Genomic DNA, 19536 nt, shown 5'->3' on the forward strand with positions numbered 1-19536 from the left:
TGTTACTCGGCAGTTAGGGTTAGCGCTGTTTCGCAGTTTGTGCTTTGGACTCTACTGACAATGAAATCAAACCTTGAGCAGATGCAGAAGATCTATTTGCTTTTGCAATAGTGTTTATCTATTTGCTTAAAGAATCCTTGCACATGCCCTCTAGACAAGCGAGTTAATACTTTAGTCACATGTCACACTATATCTTCAGCTAAAATGCTTACTGCTGGTGTATTCCAGCTTCATTTTGCATAAACTGACATCATACAGTGAAAGAGAAAGAGGGCCAATGTGCTTCTCAGAAATGAAGTAGTCATGAGACCTTACCTGCCACTACAGATATGCACATACATACACATGTACACACATGCACACATACACACACACACGTGCACGGAAAAATAGACAAAACGATTCAGCAATTGCAAGAGTCGCAGTTTGCCATGGAAGCCTCTACTTAATATTCCGCTTGATCTGCCAAGTTTATAGCCTGGCAAATCTGAATACAAATGTCGATGCAAATGAGGATTCATTATTCTTACATCGTCTTTGTGTTGAAGCTTAATGTAACTTGGTTCCTGTGGTTGCTCAGGGAATGTAGATTGCAAGACAGGAGGAAAAAAAAAAAACAAATGACAAAAACCAGAGAAGCAAATAGGGAAAAGGAAAGTAACAGAAATGGAAATAAATGGAAAAAAAATATGCTAAGGTTTCAGACTAGCAAAACATCCAGATAATACCTTACATTCTCCCCCTATTTTCTCATATAAGGTATATTTGCTTACCATTATCAGCAGAGAAGGAGTTAACTAACCAAGACCAGTCTCCACACAGTCAAAACATAACAATCCTCCTTTTACTGATTATACAATATTGTGCCCATTGTAAAGTCAGTGCCCCATTTATCTGAAAATTTCAACATTCTTTCGTAATTATAGAGCTCTTCGGCTGGTAGAACCTGTACATTTAGATCTGTAAGAAGATTATAAATGAATTTAAAACCACCCCACCAGTTCTGCTTCTTTCATTATAAATTACTGCTGAATAATTCAGAAACATGTTAAGAAAACTACTGTACGATTAATAAACTACACAATGAAAATCACAATAGTTTAAATCATACATTTATTGTCCCATTTATAGCCTATCACAAGCAAGGGTTGAAAAGCACCAAATTAGAGAAAGCATGAAATGCTGCAAAATTATAATTAGATCCTCAGTGCCACAGTATATTGTTCTGATGAATCTTTTGTATGGATAGCTTATGCTTACATATAAATACCTTCTCAGTAAATAAAAATGTACTGTAGGCTTGACTTTTAGAGAAGCTGTAAAGCTTAGCATATGCGATGATCCCAAAGTCAATGCTGTAAGGCTTGCTTCTTCATCCATAAATAAAGCACATTTGCATCCATTCAGTCAAATTAGCTCCATATAAAAAGGTGGTTATAATTAGCTCCTCTTTCAGGTTCACGGTTAAAACTCAAGCGTGCCTGCCGTCTTGATTAAATCCACCATCGTCTTCCAATAGCTAGTGCTAATTCTTCCAAGGAAATATTCAGTTGAGGTGTTATTTTATTCTGCACTGCTGTTAGTTGTCTAATTTACGCCAAGTCCCTGCAGTGCTTTCCTTAAGCCATCCTCTTTGTCTTGCCTTTGAAATTTACCAAATCTTACAAGAAATCAATACTTAATTGATTATTCACTTTTCTGCAGCTTCAAACAGCAAGCACGCATAAGATCCTGGAGTAGTCACCCGATTTCCAATGCAGGAGGTTGCTTGGTGGCAGGGATCTGCAAGTATCCAACAGCAGGCATTCCACAGAGCTGTGCAGTGGCGTACGGTGCCAGCATCCAATAAAGAAAACGAAGATACTCTAACGAAGCAGGAAAAGTTCCCATGTGAGACAGATCCATATCAATGCTTTAAATAAAAAGCGGAGGCTCTGGCTTTCGGATACAAGAGCACCATTCTCTTTGCAGCTATCCCTCTGTTTTTTGCTTACCCTTTTCTTCCCATGGCACAGAAGTGGAAGATCCAAAGTGCCACCGAACTCAGAGAACTCCACGCCGGAACGGGGCTGAGGCTTGTGCTGTACCTCTGACATGGCAAGCACGTAACGTTACGAAATGTAGGACAAATTCAGGCGAGAGAGAGAGAGAGGGAGAGCAAGAGACAGATGGCGGATCTGGCTAGGAGCCAAAGCCAGTGAAATGAATTACATTGCTGAATAACTGTACACCATTGATTCTGCCACTTGTTGCTGCATGGCAAAAAAGGGCCCTGATGTTGGCAGGAATCTCCTCGCGTGTCGTGCATGCCACAGACAACTTTTCGCATGTAACTCACCGTGCTGACAATGACACGCTACTGCAGGGAACGTCGCGTGTGTGTGCGTGTGTGCGTGCGTGTGTTTGTGTGTGTGGGGCAAAGTGAGTGTGTATGCGTGAGGGAGAAAAAGAGAGAAAGCCGGAATGCATGTGTGGGGTGTGTGAGTATGTGCCTGCGTGCACGGTGTGTGTGTCTGCATGCGCGCGCGCGCGCGCGTGTGTGTATGTAGGGGAAAACAATCACTGCAATCCAGCCATTTTGTTTAATGAAGAATGGAAGGCTGGCATTCAGAGACGTGGTTATGTGCCGCATATTAATGTGTGCTCTGTAGACATCCTCCCCCTTTTTAAATGTGTGGCACAGGAACGAAGCCCTCTATAGAGCAGCCACTGTGGGATCAGGAGCTTGCAAGGTAACATATCATTGCTAAACCTACGGATGTGGCACCCGCTGCTCCGCAGAAGAACAAGTTGCTGTCTGATGAGGAGGAAATGCTGGTCCCACGGTTACGATGTTTCGGTGTTTTTGAAAAGATAGCCAGAGTCGAAGCAGATTGTTCAATAAATGCTTCGTACCCAGGATGAAGGGAGACATTATGGGATGCCCAGGGGGATTTGGAAATCAAATACAATGTTTGAGTAGCACAATTTGAGGTACATTATAAAAAAGCAATTTGAATTGCCAATGAGGTGACACATATCTGCATGCTAATTAGACCTGTGTCAAGCTTAGTCTGCGGGTTGTGTTGATGGCTAGGAATGCGCTTATAACTCTGCTGAGCGATTGTTTCTGCATAAATTATCAGCTTTGTCCTACTGGTCATTTTCTGCAAACAAACATGAAATATAAGATCAAAAGGCAATTCTGAAATTAAAATTATTGATTGATAAAGCCTAGATTTCAGGATCTAATTAGAGGAGGCACAAACAAAAGCTGATATTATTACAGATTGTGTCTAAGCCAGCAGCCAGATTGTGCAAAGCTTGTAATTTATCTTTGTTTATGCAGCCAGGATATTAAAAATGTAATTAAAATGGTAAAATGATCTGATCAGAAATAGCCACCTAGTGGCAAGTATATTATTTTAAATGGATTATAAAAGCATTGATCTGTGCAAATAAAAGGTTTTTTTCATGACAAACATAGCAGCTCATTGAAACTTGCTGAGCAATTTGTCTTTTGCTAATAAGTTGTCTTTTGTGTTTTGTTCCGTAGATAGGCAACATCATTTATAACCCTCATTTGCACACTAATAAACATTCTGTTATTACAGGTGGTGTTGGAAACATCTTTCATAAATTATGACATATGAAAATAGAAGAAACAAATAAAACCTTTTCTAGATGTGCACTATATACTTTTTGTAAAATTAGAATATTCATCTGACAGCAGCAGAAGTTGCTTATTAACTGACTCTGTTGTTCTGTCTAAGCCATGGAATGGTATAAACACTATCAATACGTAATTCAGCTTCTTGCCTATCGGTTACTGAAAAATGCTATACAGAACACAGAGGGCCCAATTTACTAGATCTGTGCAAATTCAATTACTAAATTTCACGGTAATAATGAGGTCTTTGTGATTTATGCATTATTTTTACCCTCATTTAACACCTTTCCAGAGTTTCCAAGTGGATTAAGTATTTAAAGAACAGACTGCTTAATTGCATACAATATAGAAATGAGTTTCAGAATTTCTCTGCCACCATGAGCTATGGACTGTGAAACAGCCAAAGAAAGCTTTGTCATATGCTAATGAAGCTAGACTACGAAAAAACAAACTATGAAGAGTTTTTTGAGAAAATATAGTCAGAAGCTTGTGAGTTCATGAGCAGGGCTTAACTCATGTATTTCTTTATATTTCAGATTTCCACATGAAACCACTATGGAAATACTCAATTCCTTTTCAAGAAATTCACGATTTAGGGTCCTGTCAGCAGCTCTGGGGTCTTTTGTTAGGTGCACTTAAAATGCCAGATTAAATATTAATATGTGGTTAGAGTTGTGCTATTTTGCAAGCCCTGAAACCCTATTAGTAAATCATGATCTGGTGACTGATGCAAGAAATTTCAAGGCACCAAGAGTGCAGATTGCCCATCAATCTGATGGATCACTAATTTTTAGTAAATCAGGCCCTTGGACTTCTAGCTGTAAGCAGATATATGTTTCATTGTGATGGGAAAAGCAGTCCAACTAACAGAGCAATTTTCTGCACTGAATGTGTACCGTAACAGGCAGAGTTGTTTTGCACAATCAGTAAGTTATTTGAATACAAGTGTTCATTTAACAGACTGTGCATGAATGATGCTGTTCTTGAAAAAAAAACACATATTAAGCTAGAAGAGAAAGCTGCAGTATTTTTGTAGAATAGTACTAGGATTTCAAAATGGATCCTCAGCGTGGTAGTGCTCCAGAAGAACGCCGAAGAAGAATGCCCAGGGACAAGTAGTGTCACATCTTCCCAGCCCGCCCAAGGACCTGCATGCCTTCAGTAGGTTTCTTCACCCACTGATTGCAGGTCATGTATGCAAAGCTTTTAAATAGGGTGAAGAAGTATCAGGAAGGATCCTGAAGGATCAGGCAAAGCAAAATGGAACCCAGAAGAAGGGGTCAGAAAAAATTTGGGTGAAAATATTGAAAATACTTCTAGGTAGTAAGCTACTGCTGTAGAGAAGAAAGATGGTCCCTGACGTATGGCACGCTTTGATATGTGGTTGAGTTTCAGCGTTCCTGACTTCTTATGTTGAAAAAAAACCAGCCACCCCCCAAACCAAACTACACCCACTTTATTGGCAATTTTTATTTCATACAGATGAATCTTGACTTCTAGTTCCTTACAATATGGATTTAAGCAGCGGATTTATGTGTTTACTAATTATAAAGTGTTTTATGTGTACAGGTACTGGCACAGCGTATATTGCTTCCCATTTCATATTTGTCCTTTTTGCTTTCACATCTCGTCTCTCTCCCACGTTTTAGCAGTCTGCTGACACGGAAATCACTGTTAGAAAGAGAACTCTCCACACCTACTCTGCCAGTGCTGCTTGACGGACACTGAGAAGTACAGGTCTGAAAGACTGGTGAGTCTTGCATGTATCTGTATCTTTCTGAGGTCACCCACTTCAAAACACATATACACACCTCTTAAAAGAAATCTCCCTAGTCATAATCTAAAATAAAATACAATTAATAAATTCAAATATTATTCTTTAGCAGAAGGCTACAAATGTAAGCCTTTAGAATCAATATATTGAAAGTACAACACACAGTATACATTTTTTAAAAATAAATGACTACAGTGTGCAATAACGCAAGGCTTTCCCAAGCTGATGGACAGTCTAAGAAAGCGATATGAGGAAGTGTTATTTTTACATCAGGTGGCCTTTTTTACTATTTTCAAATACTAAATCATTTCTTTTATTTAAAGAAAGTGATCCAAATCAATAGGTCTTCTGGTATTGACATTGGAAAGTAGTATGCAGCAACACCAACCATTCTGAAACATTCCAGTGGGCTTTTAACACAAGTGAGAGTCTGCTGGGAGCAGACTCCCTGGCTGAGGCACATGGAGGGTGTTCTAATTTCCACTAAGCCCGGATCAATGGGAATTTATTACCACTTAGACAAATAGAAAGCTAGACTCTGTGCAAAACCGAACAGACTTGGATATATTGCCCACATCAGAAAGACAGATAAATATTAAAAGTAAAGCAAAATAGTAAAACAATATGTGGATGTCTTTTTAGATTTCCTTTTCCACAAAGCTAACGCTTTACTGCTACATCCTTTGAAAATACAAATGCTGACAGAAGAAAGCTCACATGTATTTAATGGCATTTCAGAGTAATGTACGTATCATTGTTTCTGAACTGTAGCTCCTATTGTGCTGTGTGTCATACTCATGTGTTTACCAAATGTCAGAAACCTCCTTTACAGGCTATTAATACTATTGTGGTCCCTCCAACATGCACACAAATACACCCACTCCTCTCACCACACACACTTTCTCAGTGTCCATCAATATGTTGCAAAGTCTGCGTTTCATTACCATATCATATGGAGTATTGATTCCTGTTCCAAGCTAAATAATGTTGTTTTTTAGAAGATCTTTTACCCTTTCAGTGGGGTTTGCTAAACAAACCGCAGACTGGTAACAAAGACGTATTATAGTATTTGATACCATATATACTTTGGCAAACACCAAAACCAGTAACTTAGACAGAAATTTCAATGCTTAATTCAAGTTTTACAAACAGGAAAATTGTGCCCAAGATCCAGTTACATACGTTCCATGTTGAAAAGGGAAACATTCCTAATAGACCTTTCAACATAATAAGATTCAGGCCTTAGCAGTAAAGAAAATGATTGCAAGTTTTATTAGGCTTCAACTACTTTCCATACCAGATCTAAAAAGTCACCTTGCACCTATATAAAGAGGATTATTTATGTAATTATCTGTACATGTGTCCTCATCAGCCACTGTATACAATCATTTCATGGCATTCAGATTCAGCACAAAAACATCAAGGCCTAAGTACAAATATTATTGCTATAATGGGTTTTCATTTCTAGAGGTCATCAGGGGAAGGGATTAATTTTGCTTGCTTTATTGTATACACAAAACAGCACACAGGGTCGTATTACTCTGTCTCTATCTGGAAAATCACATTCAGCTGTAATGAGAAAGGTGCTTCTTAGAACAATTTTGCAATTTTGGGTGTATCAGCTGTATTTTATTTCATTTCTGTATTGCTTTCCTTTATGCACATTTACTTCAGATATCATTAATTGATTGTTAATGATATTTACAGTTATGATTTCAGGTGTCTTTTTTGATCGTTGACAACAGCTTGCTTTTCCTTTTCAAGATTCCTTTTATCAGTAGTGATGTGGAAACATTTTGTATCTCTGAGTTACTACAGACATTTTATTCAGAATGGTGTGGAGAAGTTAAAATCTGTTAACCATGGCAAAAGTACTCCAAATACATTGCATTTCCTTACAGTTTCTGCATATTGTACATAAAGTGGTCTCTGGCTAATAACCTACAGACATAGCTTTAATTTCCCCTTGCTTCCTCAGAGACCACCTCATTATGAGGTATTTATTTAAATGAGAAAACTGCATTCTCATCTATGCTGCATGAAACTGATATTCTACTCCCCAAGGAACTTCTTAATTCTTGCTTACATCAGATGACATCGTGAAGAAGGCATTGTACAGCGATGGTCAGTGGTAGCAGGAAAGCCAACCCAAGAGATCATGCCACACAGTGTTCATCCATACACAATACCCATTTAAAGAGTATGAGACCAAAAGTCACATTTTATCCAGCAACAGATGATTTTTTAGTCCATTTTCAATCAGTTTCAAAACTGTGTGAGTGAAAGTTAAACTGAATCAGGACTGACTGCAGAATTCCGATAGGACAAGATAGGATAAGAAAAAGAGAAACTAAATTTTTTAAATAAAATGTGGAGAAAAGTGAGATGAAAAGCAAACCCAAAATTTGAATAAAGCCATTGATCAGAGACACACATTCTGGAACTAAAATGAAGAAAAGGAAAAATTTATTGCCTATAGCATTTGTCATATGCCTTAGAGAGATTATTCACTTGCACAGGCAAAAGTTTTTCTTTTTCTCCTGTGGCTGATAAAACGTAGATTTTACTCAAGTTAGAAAACTTGTTTTTCCTAGATTTCCTCAGTAGGTGTGAAAGAAGTAGAGTTTAAACTACTGGAAAAAAGATTGACCAACATGGAGAAGTTTCCCTCAAAATTCCCAGCCTTAACATTAACATTCTTCTGACTTATTTTGTCTTGGCAAAGGAGCTGAGAAGCAGCAGTGTCTGGAGATATTAGGATTTCAGAGGCCAAGACTGTCCATAAACCTTACAAAAGCACTGGAGAACTGCACAGAGCAACAGCACTATAGGCAAGATAAAACACATGCTTCCTTTCCCTAATGAATGCTCTTTCTGGCTCTGCAGATTGGCAACGAACTCGTTCTCCCAGACACTGTCTTTCTGGAGCACTGAAGACTGTTCTTGGCTTTTGAGGGATACATGCGCAAGCATGCTGGCCACTGAAATTATAAGCACGACTGAAGGAATGATGTGTCCTTTCCTGTTCTAACAAGGATGTCTCAGGGACTCTATTGACTCTCATGCATTGAGACTACTTCTCACTCTGACAAAGATCCACTAAACATACAACATTTTTTTGTCCAGCATACAGACAAAGAAAATTCTCATTGCTGTGTGAGAGTACACACTGTGAAAGAGGTACCCAAACATGTACCTTGGGGGTGTCTGTTTTTGGTCACAAGTGTAGTTCATTCAGAACTCCTAGCCTACATATTTGTCTCTACCTTCTTGAGAAAATATGTAATAGAAGTACAGTTTGTTGTGGAGCAGCACAGGTTTATGACTGTAAAGGCCTTGTAGGTTCCTGTGCATAACATGCATAGGAAGGAAAAGGTAAGAAATAATTGCATTTTACATTCATGTAAAGGCTCAGATTGTGCTGAAACTTGCATAGATTAAATCCTGATGTGAAAGGTAATTACATTAACCCATTGTAAAGAACCTCACAAACCCTACCTTCTCTATCTAGATATACTTAACATCGAGAGAAGAAACAAACATATATACACTAGAAATAATAACTGTAACTTTGCTGCAGAATGTTTATTCTCCTTTACTGGAGTATTTATACAAAATCACACACACACACACACACAGAGCATCTGTATGACCCTTAATTTTCTTGTTGACTAAAATGTTGTTTAAAATCAAGACAAGTTTCTGAATAAATAAAAATCAAAAGCATTTAAGATGCTAGTCAAATCAGAAAAAGAAATATTCTACAAAGAAGTGGAATTAGTCCAGAAGTTTTTTTAAAATATTTGTCTTTAAATATACCATTTTTCCAGGCCAAGGGGATTGGATTCCAGTCTTCTGGGTACTCAAAAGAGCCACTTGAAATTTAAAAGGTCTGATCCCACTTGACTCTGTTTCTGAGTATAACATTATCCTGGCACCTGTCCTTAGCCTCACACTGAGATCCCAGATGCCATCACACTAACTCACAGAGGAACACTCCTCTGGCTACCGGTTCCCCAGTTGTTGATTCTTTTAATCCAGGATCTTACTCTCCCCACTCTAGATGGTTATTATTCTTGGATGGGTTAGTGGAATTATGTCCTTTCTTAGCTAGGAATTCTACACTTACTGGGGCTGTAAGGGACATTCCCATGAAAAATTTCTTGTTTCATGGTCAAAACAATAAATTCAAAAAAAACTCTTAACTAGTTCTATCTGAATATGGTCCCATGCAAGGAAGTCTATACAGAGCAAGGCTGTGAAAATATATGACTTCCCAATGCCCTCTAAATGTGCTGGTTTAGACTTTATTATGGCTATTCAGGAGAAGACACCAAGGCCAACTGGCACAGGACATCCCACACCGATACTACTAAACTCTTTCACCCACCAGAACTGGGTGGCTGCACTCGAAGTGTCTGTTAGAGATTTCCTCTGGCTCACGCTAACTGCTGAATGACATCCAGGAATTAGTCAGCCAAAGGCTAGCTGGCACAGGCCAAAATCGTGCTGAGTAACATGCTAACACTTTAACAGGAGAAAGGATAGTATTCCAGAGATCAGGAATGTTCTTAGTCTCTGTTTAATTTTAGGCTATACATTTAGCCTGTAAGTCTTTCCATTAACGAAAATGAGTTTTGGACTAGGTCCTTAGAGTGCCAGAGACATTTGAAGGATGGGAGAGGGATACAATCAATTTAAATACGCATTTGCAAATTTATAAAATATTATAAACATGTAAGGTAGTGCATCTATCTTCATCAGACTCTAAAGCTGTAAATACCAGATGTCATGTATAGATTAAATGATTTTCCTAAATATAATTTTATATTAATACAAACCATTTGTCAATTCAACATGAAGGCTTCTATTTTAAACATTCAAAATCATGGAATGCAAATGTTAGGGTTATCCCAGTCATTCATTACACAAAACATAAATTAAGATATAAACCAAACAGAAAAATTTGTTTGCCTGAAAGGTGTTGAAACAGATCTGTAACTGACCTGCATATGGCATTTTCGTCTCTGCTTGCTTTTTAAGATACCCCCCCTCTTTGGGAAAATCTTCTCAAAACCCCACAGCTCCAATAGCTTGATCTCCCACACATGTAAAAATTTAACTGACAGTAAACAAAAATTCAGCATGTGCAAGAGGACTTTAATGGCTGTAGACGTCATCTACCTGGACTTTAGTAAGGCCTTTGACACTGTTCCTCACAGTATCTTCCTGGAGAAACTAGCTACCCATGATTTGGACAGGTGTACTCTTCGCTGCAGAAAGAACTTGCTGAATGGCCAAGCGTGGAGAGTGGTAGTGAATGGAGTTAAATCTAGCTGGAAGCCAGTCATGAGTGCTGATCCCCAGGGCTCAGTTTTGGGTCTAGTCTTGTTTAATATCTTTATCAATGATCTGGATGAAGGGATTGAGTGCTTCCTCAGTAAGTTCGCAGATGACACCAAGTTGAATGGGAGTGTCGATCTGCTTGAGGGTAGGAAGGCTCTGCAGAAGGATCTGGACAGACGGGATTGATGGGCCAAGGCCAACTCTATGAGGGTCAACAAGGCCAAATGACATGTCCTGCACTTCGGTCACAACAACCCCATGCAACGCTACAGGCTTGGGGAGGAGTGGCTGCTCATCAGAAACGGACCTTGGGGTGTTGGTTGACAGCTGGCTGAACATGAGCCAGCGGTGCACCCAGGTGGCCAAGAAGGCCAACAGCCTCCTGGCTCGTATAAGGAACAGGGAGGTGATGGTGCCCCTGTACTCAGCACTGGTGAGTCTGCACCTGGAGTACTGTGTTCCGTTTTGGGCCCCTCACTACAAGAGAGACATTGAGTTGCTGGAGCCAGTCCAGAGAATAGCAATGAGGCTGGTGAGGGGTCTAGAAAACAAGTCTTATGAGGAGCTGCTCAGGGAACAGAGGCTGTTTAGTCTGGATAAGAGGAGACTGAGGGGGCACCTTCTTGCTCTCTACAACTATCTGAAAGGAGGTTGTAGTGAGGGAGATGTTGGTCTCTTCTCCCAGGTAACTAGCAATATGGACGAGAGGCAATGGCCTGAAGTTGCATCAGGGGATGTCAGATTGGATATTAGGAAAAATTTCTTAACTGAAAGAGTGGTCAGGCATTGGAACAGGCTGCCCAAGGTGGTGGTTGAGTCCTCTTCCCTGGAGGTGTTTAAAAAAACATGTAGATGTGGCATTTCAGGATATCGCTTAGTAGGCATGGTGGTGTTGAGTGGGTAGTTGGACTTGATGATCTTAGAGGTCTTTTCCAACCTATGATTCTATGATTCTAATGTGAATTCATAAGCAAACAAAAAAAATTGATACACAGTTTAAGATGGTTTTTTTTTCTGTTCCTGCTTACCTTCAATAGTGATAGTTTCCAAATCATGGAATGGTTAAAAACTCTGTACGTTTATCTTCGTAGTCACTCAATGACTGATCATTTCAGAAGATTGTCAAGGTAACTGGAAAGGGAACAAGATTATCAACAAGTGTTTAAAGAAATTAAATAAAACCGCGTAATGCTTAGGTAAAAAGAAAATTTTAAAATATAACAAGCACATGGCAGATTTCTTTTGCCAAGTTACAGGAGGATAAAATATCACAGAAGGCAATATTAACAAACCAAAACTGAACACTTGTATTAGATGCTACTGTTTTCAAACTAGAAACTTTATAATGTCATTAAGTCTTTGATATGATCTGCAAGTTTTGCCAACCTATATTTCTCAGAATCCCTAATTTTGAGATCCCAAAGGAATTGTCAATACAGGTAGCAATTAAAAAGGAATAACTCAGCTAAGTGACCCTTGTCATATTCCATCTGCATATTTGGAGCTTGAGTAAGGCAACTGAACTGTCAGACACAAGGTGATGAAGGCCACCTCTTTCTGTGCCCCTGAGGCTATCATGGATAGTCAGCTCCATGGAGTTAAGTCTTCTATTCTCTTTATTCTATTTTAAAGCAGTGAAATACATGAACTCTCCTCACCGCCAGGATTTTCATTCTTCACTCGTCAGCATCGACACTTCAAGATCTCACTCTTCTCTTGAGAATGACTCTTGGCTTTGCAACCAGCCTAAACTCATTTTTTTTTCTGTTTTTAACGCAAAGGACTTGTTTACTCACATGTGAGTACAGGATAGATATATGCAAAGAACGATGCTGGCAACACTCTCCCTAGATAAGATTCAGCTATTTTAGAGTACAGTGACAACAGAGTTCTTCTGTTATAGCAGCTTGTTGACTTGAATAAGTCATTCTGTCAAAAATAACCCATATATTCAAGATTTTGCTAACATGGTTACGGCAGGAGAAGGAACACAATACAGGTAAAGGTAGACACAGGATAGAAAGCAGAACAAACAACAGTATGACCCTGATAAACATCCATGAGAGAGACCCTCTGAGCTAAGCCTTGACTACAACAGACTTGGAGTTACAAAGTATGCGTTTCTCAGTTTCATATGTACAGGGAAACATATTTTCAACATTTATGGTTACATTACTTGATGACAGGTATCAAAGTCTGTTACTGAAATGTGGAGCTAAAACTCTTGTTTGTTCTCACTGAAGCTGCAGTTTGATGAGATGACTGTGTATACTTACTGATCAATGGGATGAGCGCTCAGGACTTCAATATTTTTCAAAATAAATGTATATTGCTTCCTTTGGAGTATTAGCGTATTCTAACATTTGGAGTACTTACACAGGGCTTAGATGTCAGAAATGCATGCTTCCAAGACTTAGGGTATTCTGTTGACTTTTTAAAATATGAAGCTAAGCATAACCAGGTTTTCATGGCATAGACACTTATCCTGTGGGATATCTCCACAGGTCAAAAGATGTAAAAATCCCCCAAACAAAACCTGAAACATAAAAGCAAGAGACAGGAGAGGCATTTAAATATTTCTGCCTTGAAGAAGGAACAACTTGTATCATATATCCTCATATATGATCTATCCGCTGTGTATGAAAACTTTTATTTTCAAAATGTCTATATTAAAATATAAAGGATTAAATGCAACAGAAGACGCCAATATGAAACAAAGGTCTAAACCACCACCTGCTTTAAAGAGTTACATAAGTACCTTTATATTCTCATTCATGAAAGTATCAGAACAATAGATAATAAAACCTCATTAATGTACAATGCTTCATATTCCATCTCAAATGACTTTCACAGCAAGAAACTTGCCCTACCTATGTCCAAACATCTGTGGTACTTCTAAGCGCAAGGAAGTATAAATTCAAATAATTTCTACCACATTACTACATAATTTATTTTCAATTATACCTTGTGAATGATTTTAAATATTCAATTCAGCTGCATATGAATTTTGCCAAAGATTATTTCAGTTCTTATCACCTTTGGGTGCCTGTACAAAATGCTTACTGCTAAGGCATTAAATGCACCCTCCCATATTGTCACACTAACTGCAGGGTAAATGAGTCTAAGAAGATTTCTCCCTCCAAGGCTTGGAATATTAAATTAAAATCTAAAAGAAACAACAACATTGTTTTCATATAACCACGGGCATAACCAAACATAAAATATATTTGCATAGTTCCAGACTCACTGAGGAGGAAGTAAGTTGACTTTTTCACATAAAAGCTGCAGTGATGTGTTCTTATATTCTGTCAAGTTACAAATCTAAAAATTTGCCTAAAGCTGAATTGGATTTTATCTATCCATAGCATTAATATAAAATAAATCTACATAGCTTTTTATTGATATTACAGTCTGGTTTTCTTACTTCTAAATTTAAACAACCTTTCATCTGACAGCACATTGCAGATTTTTTGTTTCTTTCTTCATCTACTGCTTAAATACAATATATTCAGTGGAGTTCTTACCTTTTAAAATGATACCTGCTTCTAATTAACAGCATTTCAACACAAAATTGCTCAAGAGTAACTAGACTGTGTTGGTCCAACATTTAGGTCATGACTTAAGCAGTATTTTGGTGGAGGGCTTTCTTTTTTTGCCTGAGTAAGGGCTGCAGAAGTGTTTGGTGTTTGTTTGGAAAAGAATAGCTAGCAGTTTTGTTGTTCATTAGAAAAAGCTTTCTTTTTAATGTTTCCTCCGTAAATTATCTGAATCCTTCCCTACTATGGCCAATGAATTGGAACCATGTTGTAACATTGCATCATCTATATAGTTGTAAAATAGATTTAATGCAATCAAGAGTAAATCATTGACAAATAAATTCAATAAACATGGTCTGAAGACTGAGTCTTGGCGGACAACACAGTCCATTTCAGCCAAGCCAGATTCCTTGCCCTGTACAACAAATCTGTGTGCTTTTCTTTTTAAACAGTCATGAATCTCAGTTAAGTGACTTATCCTCAAGAGCATCATAGTCTTATCTCCTCTAATCAGCATTCTAGAGTCAATCAAATCAAATGCTTGTGTGAAGATTACAGAATACAGTGCCAGTACTTTGAATCTATCCAATGCCTGGTCACTGGCAATATGACTGTTCAAATGCCAGATGGCAAAAAATATTCTTGGCATAGTCAGGAAAAAACGGAAGTCACAGATCTAAAGACCTGAGTTGAAATTCTGCCAGTTAGAGGGATAGGAAGAGAGAAAGCCAAGATATTTTTATTCTCTTACCTACAGATAACGAACTAAAATTAACTGAAATTACTGAAAATTTTCTCAGAAATGGCCTTCTAGGAGTTGGTTGCAACATCAGGCATCACTCAGAATAAGGTGAAATTGTTCACATTAACACTTACTTTGGCATAGCTAAAAAGTAGTTTGCTCTTTCTCTTTCAGAAAGTGTTTCAACATCCTCGACCAGCTGCCCTGAATGAGAAATAACATCAATTCTCCTAACAGCTACCATTTTTTTTTGCCATGACTTTACTACAAAAAGGGTGAAGGCAATGCCTTTATCTTTCTTTTTCTCTGAAATCACAATCAGAGGAGTTTCTACTTGGCCAAACTGGGAAGAAAGGAAGACAGATTTTTTTTTTTTTTCTGCACTGTAGGGAGTAGGCAGACTTCAGCTATAACTGACTAAGACTTCCAAGTAACTTTTCATAGCATTTTTCTTTTTTCTCCAAGTTGCAGTTTAGATTTTATATTGCACATTCAACTTTTTCACCTAGAAAATAATCACTTGAGAATGATACTTAGTTCAGGGGATTTTGTGTGCAATACTCCAACTACAACTGAAGTGGTCATAGCATGTACAATTCCTGAAGTTAGAACTCCTGACAACAAATGTGGATTCTACAGTATCCAAAGGAGGTTTAAAAAAATTCTCACTTCTGGGTTATGTAAGAAGATTTCAGTAATTTTGTTTTGTAAAGAAGAAGTATAATGGAGAAATCTACCTGTGATAAAATGCCTGTCACTGAGAACGGAGTTTAATTTTGTCTCTTTATAGTATTTCAGTGATACGCTTTCAAAATTTATTTTGTTTTATATTTAGAGAGGTTTTTATAATCCCTTACCCTGAAAGTAATCAAAACCCTAATGAAGTTCATTGTTACTAAAAAAAGAAAAAAAAGTGTTTTTTGTCTGTTTGTTTTTAAAAGAAACAGTGACTGTGACAGAATGTCTGGAAATGTCATCAAAGCTTATGTGAAAGCAGAATGTTCATCTTCATCTGCCTGAAAGATCCTGGAGATCTATACATGACTTTTAAAGGATCAAAAAAAAAGTAACTAAGAAAATAAGCTTTTGAAAATCAGCTGTGACCCTCTTATGGGATTGAAAGTATCAGTAAAATATTTGCTGATCTATTCCATTATGAGGGGAGAGTAGAAGCCGGGCAGGATACCTTAATGTCTTGCATGGCAGTAGACATACATTTGTGTAAATAAATTGTGCCCATCTTGTTAAAAAGACTCAAAATTCAGTACAAAAGGGTTCACAACTTCATTTATTTAGAGGTTTGCTGTTTGAAGAAAGACTTGGAAATTAGACAGAAAATAAAAAGAATGCCAAAATATTTACCGTTAATTTACTTTTTCCTACTGTCACATTATATACATCCTTCATCACGCACACCCGACATCCTGTCACGAGGTATAAAGCTCTTCTCATTCACTATATATAGAGGTTAAACGCCTTGCTCTGTATTGTGAATTCCCATCCTTGAACAGGGTTTATAATTTCATTCTTGCTGTTCTACTAAGCAAAAGAATACTTATTGCTTTTTAGTTAGTCTTTAGTGGTAGGTGGTGGCTGGGGAGTAGGAACACCTCCTAACTCCTAGTCTGGATGATCTCTGTTCCATCCTATTTTAGGATGAGATGTGGGAACCTGACACTGCAGCCTTTCCCGTTCTCTCTGTTTTTCATGGGAAGGAAAATGAGGTGATTAAGCTGTATGGAAAATGCCGTAAGTTCCTGAGTCTGAACAACAGGTCATCAGAAGCCAAGACAAATTTTGGGCCTTAAAATTTTTAACACCTTATTCTGTTATTGTAATATGTAGCTGTATGACTGAAAATAAAGGCTAAATAATAGGGTTCTCATGTATGAATGTGTTTGATTTGTTGCATTAATTATCTGATTAAAAACATTCAGAATCGATATTTAATGCTCTAAGCTAAACAAGCTTACATGATCTTTAAAAAGCAAACTGAAGAGAAATTTAACATATATTAGCAAATGGTGAATAGGGAAATGACCACATCTGCCTATGAGTTTATCAGATTTAAAGTGCCTGCAGAAGAAATTCATGGTAACTTTTTACAAACTGGTTTATACTGTAAAAACTGTATTCAAATAACTGAACAAGATTGACAATATGTTAATGAACCCTCCAACATATTGCTAAGTGTAAGTGAGTTTAAACCAAACCTAAATAAAGTTAGAAAATTATCTGACTAATGATGAAAATGGAAATTCATAGTCTATGCTGACATCTGATTTTCTTGAGATACACATCTTGGAAAGAAAATATAGTACTTGATCTCCAGTGGTACGAACTTGTGGACCTCAGTTTCTTTGCTAACACCTACTAGTTTGAGAAAGGGTAGTCTTGGTGTACAGCTAAATTTATGGTTTTTCCCTGAAATACAGTATTCCACAGTCACAGTTCCTATGTTTTATATCTCTAAGTCCACTCAACTGGAATATATAACATTTTACCACATCAGCAAAAGGAAATATTTGGAGTTGACTGTATGCAGTATCAAATATTACTCTTATTTTTATAATGTATACTTTTAACTACATACCATCCTCAGATATGAATCTGCAGCTGAAAATATCTTATGAGAAAGCACAAAGTGGATTTTTAAGGTTATAGAGTCATGAATTCCACATATACAAGGCTCAGATGCAGCTTTTTTTTTTTTTTTTAACTTTTGATAGTAATCACAAGTACAATGTGCTGTCCATAAAGAGCTGTTAAAAATTTACCAGGCTATGACACTCATTATCATAGCGTTTCAAGAGAAAGCTCAAATGTTAAAATGCAGCTAGATGCACACCGGCAATATATCACTCTCTTCTAGAAAACGCATATATTTTATTTTAGTTTTTAGATTAGTTTCATCTTGAAAATTACAAGTTGGATTAGGAGGTTTGATATGATTGGAAAACAGATTGACAGTCTGCTTAGCATTTTTATTAGTCGTGTAGATTATCTATAGGCTATAGATGACCTCAGTCAACATTCTTTAGACAGCCAGACACAAGGCAACATCAGCCAATCATAAAAATATGTACTTGATTATTAGGTCTCAAGATGTGTCAAATCAATACACTGTATCACCTTCAAGGCTAGATATAAGAAGGCGCCTGCATCTTTTATAATTTAGGAGGCCGAAGAAAAAATGCTAAAAATCCCCACAGTTTACAGGAAGTTCTGTTTAATACAGATACCTGTATTATAGTCATTTCACGTTTTTTATAAGATTGTTACAATTTTTAGTCTTTTAATCTCTTTGAAACCTAAAGACATATACGTCATAAATATATTAAGTAAAAACTTAGAAGGATCGCAATGTTTCCACCATCTCTTTGTCATTACTGTCATTACTGCTGTCATCCAGCATTAAGTCGTCTGCTTTTCCTTCTGATTGCAACAAGAAATGGTTTAATGTAACCAGCGTAGAGTAATACATCAAAGGACAGTTTGTAATTGTGCTTAACTGATGTCATTGCAGTCTGTGATCTAAAGTTTAAGGGAAAAACCTGTAACACAGAGACTATGGTTGTGCCGTATTTGCACTATTTAACTGCAGTACCTACATCAGTAACAACACAAGGCGGGAACAATTCTTCAAAACTATTCCTTTTCTACAATTCCTTGGTTTCAGGCTATTTATTAATCTACAACTGGTCTTCACTGCTACTTGGCTATGAACTTCACCCTATTGTCTGCTGACATTTCTATCACATTTACCTTGTTCATGAAAACAGGGAACCAAGACTCTCAATTCTCTGTCTAATTAGCTCAATCAAAGAATTAGAAAGTGTAAAGTGTCATTAACTTCCTAGGATCTGAACCCGTGCTTAAGGAATTTGCTCAGAGGTAGAATCTACTCACTGTTCTGAAGCCGCATAATTCAAAATACAGTTTCTCTATAGGCTAGATAGTATTAAGCCTGCCTCTTAACAGTTACCAAGACAGAGTGAAGAGACAACAATCCTTCTTTAAGATTGCCTTACAGGAAAACTTAATATTTGCATGTTTCAGCTCTGTATACAGACTGAATCTGAAATGTTTCACCACAAAAACTGCTTCCACATGACGACAGTATATTCCCCATGGATGAACTGTAACCCTGAAGCTGCAATAAAGACAAAACAAGACCCATTCATCCCATAGTCGTGATCATGATATGAAAGGCACACAACTAATCACTATGAATTTAGTTTTAGGTGGCTTCTCAGATGTCACATGGTGGCTTGACAGATGTCAGTGATTTTCATGTAGATTTCTCCATTTAACTTACCAGAAGACATTTTTCTGAGTTTGTTAACATTTTTAATTTCTAAAATTAAAATTGATTTGGAGGATGAAATTGTAAACAGTATATTCAGAAAAGTGGTGGACATCTTTCATACAGCAGATATTTCTAAGCATGCACAAAAAGTTGTTCTGATCAAACTACTTGAATGAGAAA

At 37.4% G+C, this 19536-nt stretch overlaps 1 long non-coding RNA gene across 1 annotated transcript; it reads left to right on the forward strand.

Moving 5' to 3' along the window:
• Positions 1–2680: 2680 nt before the first annotated feature.
• LOC142360839 (uncharacterized) lies at positions 2681–15305 on the forward strand. The gene is made up of 3 exons (XR_012763420.1): positions 2681–2732; positions 5299–5399; positions 15222–15305. It is a non-coding gene; the product is annotated as an uncharacterized LOC142360839 (long non-coding RNA).
• The last annotated feature ends 4231 nt before the right edge of the window (positions 15306–19536 follow it).

Source organism: Opisthocomus hoazin, chromosome 3 (assembly GCF_030867145.1).
Source record: "Opisthocomus hoazin isolate bOpiHoa1 chromosome 3, bOpiHoa1.hap1, whole genome shotgun sequence".
Lineage (NCBI taxonomy): Eukaryota > Metazoa > Chordata > Aves > Opisthocomiformes > Opisthocomidae > Opisthocomus > Opisthocomus hoazin.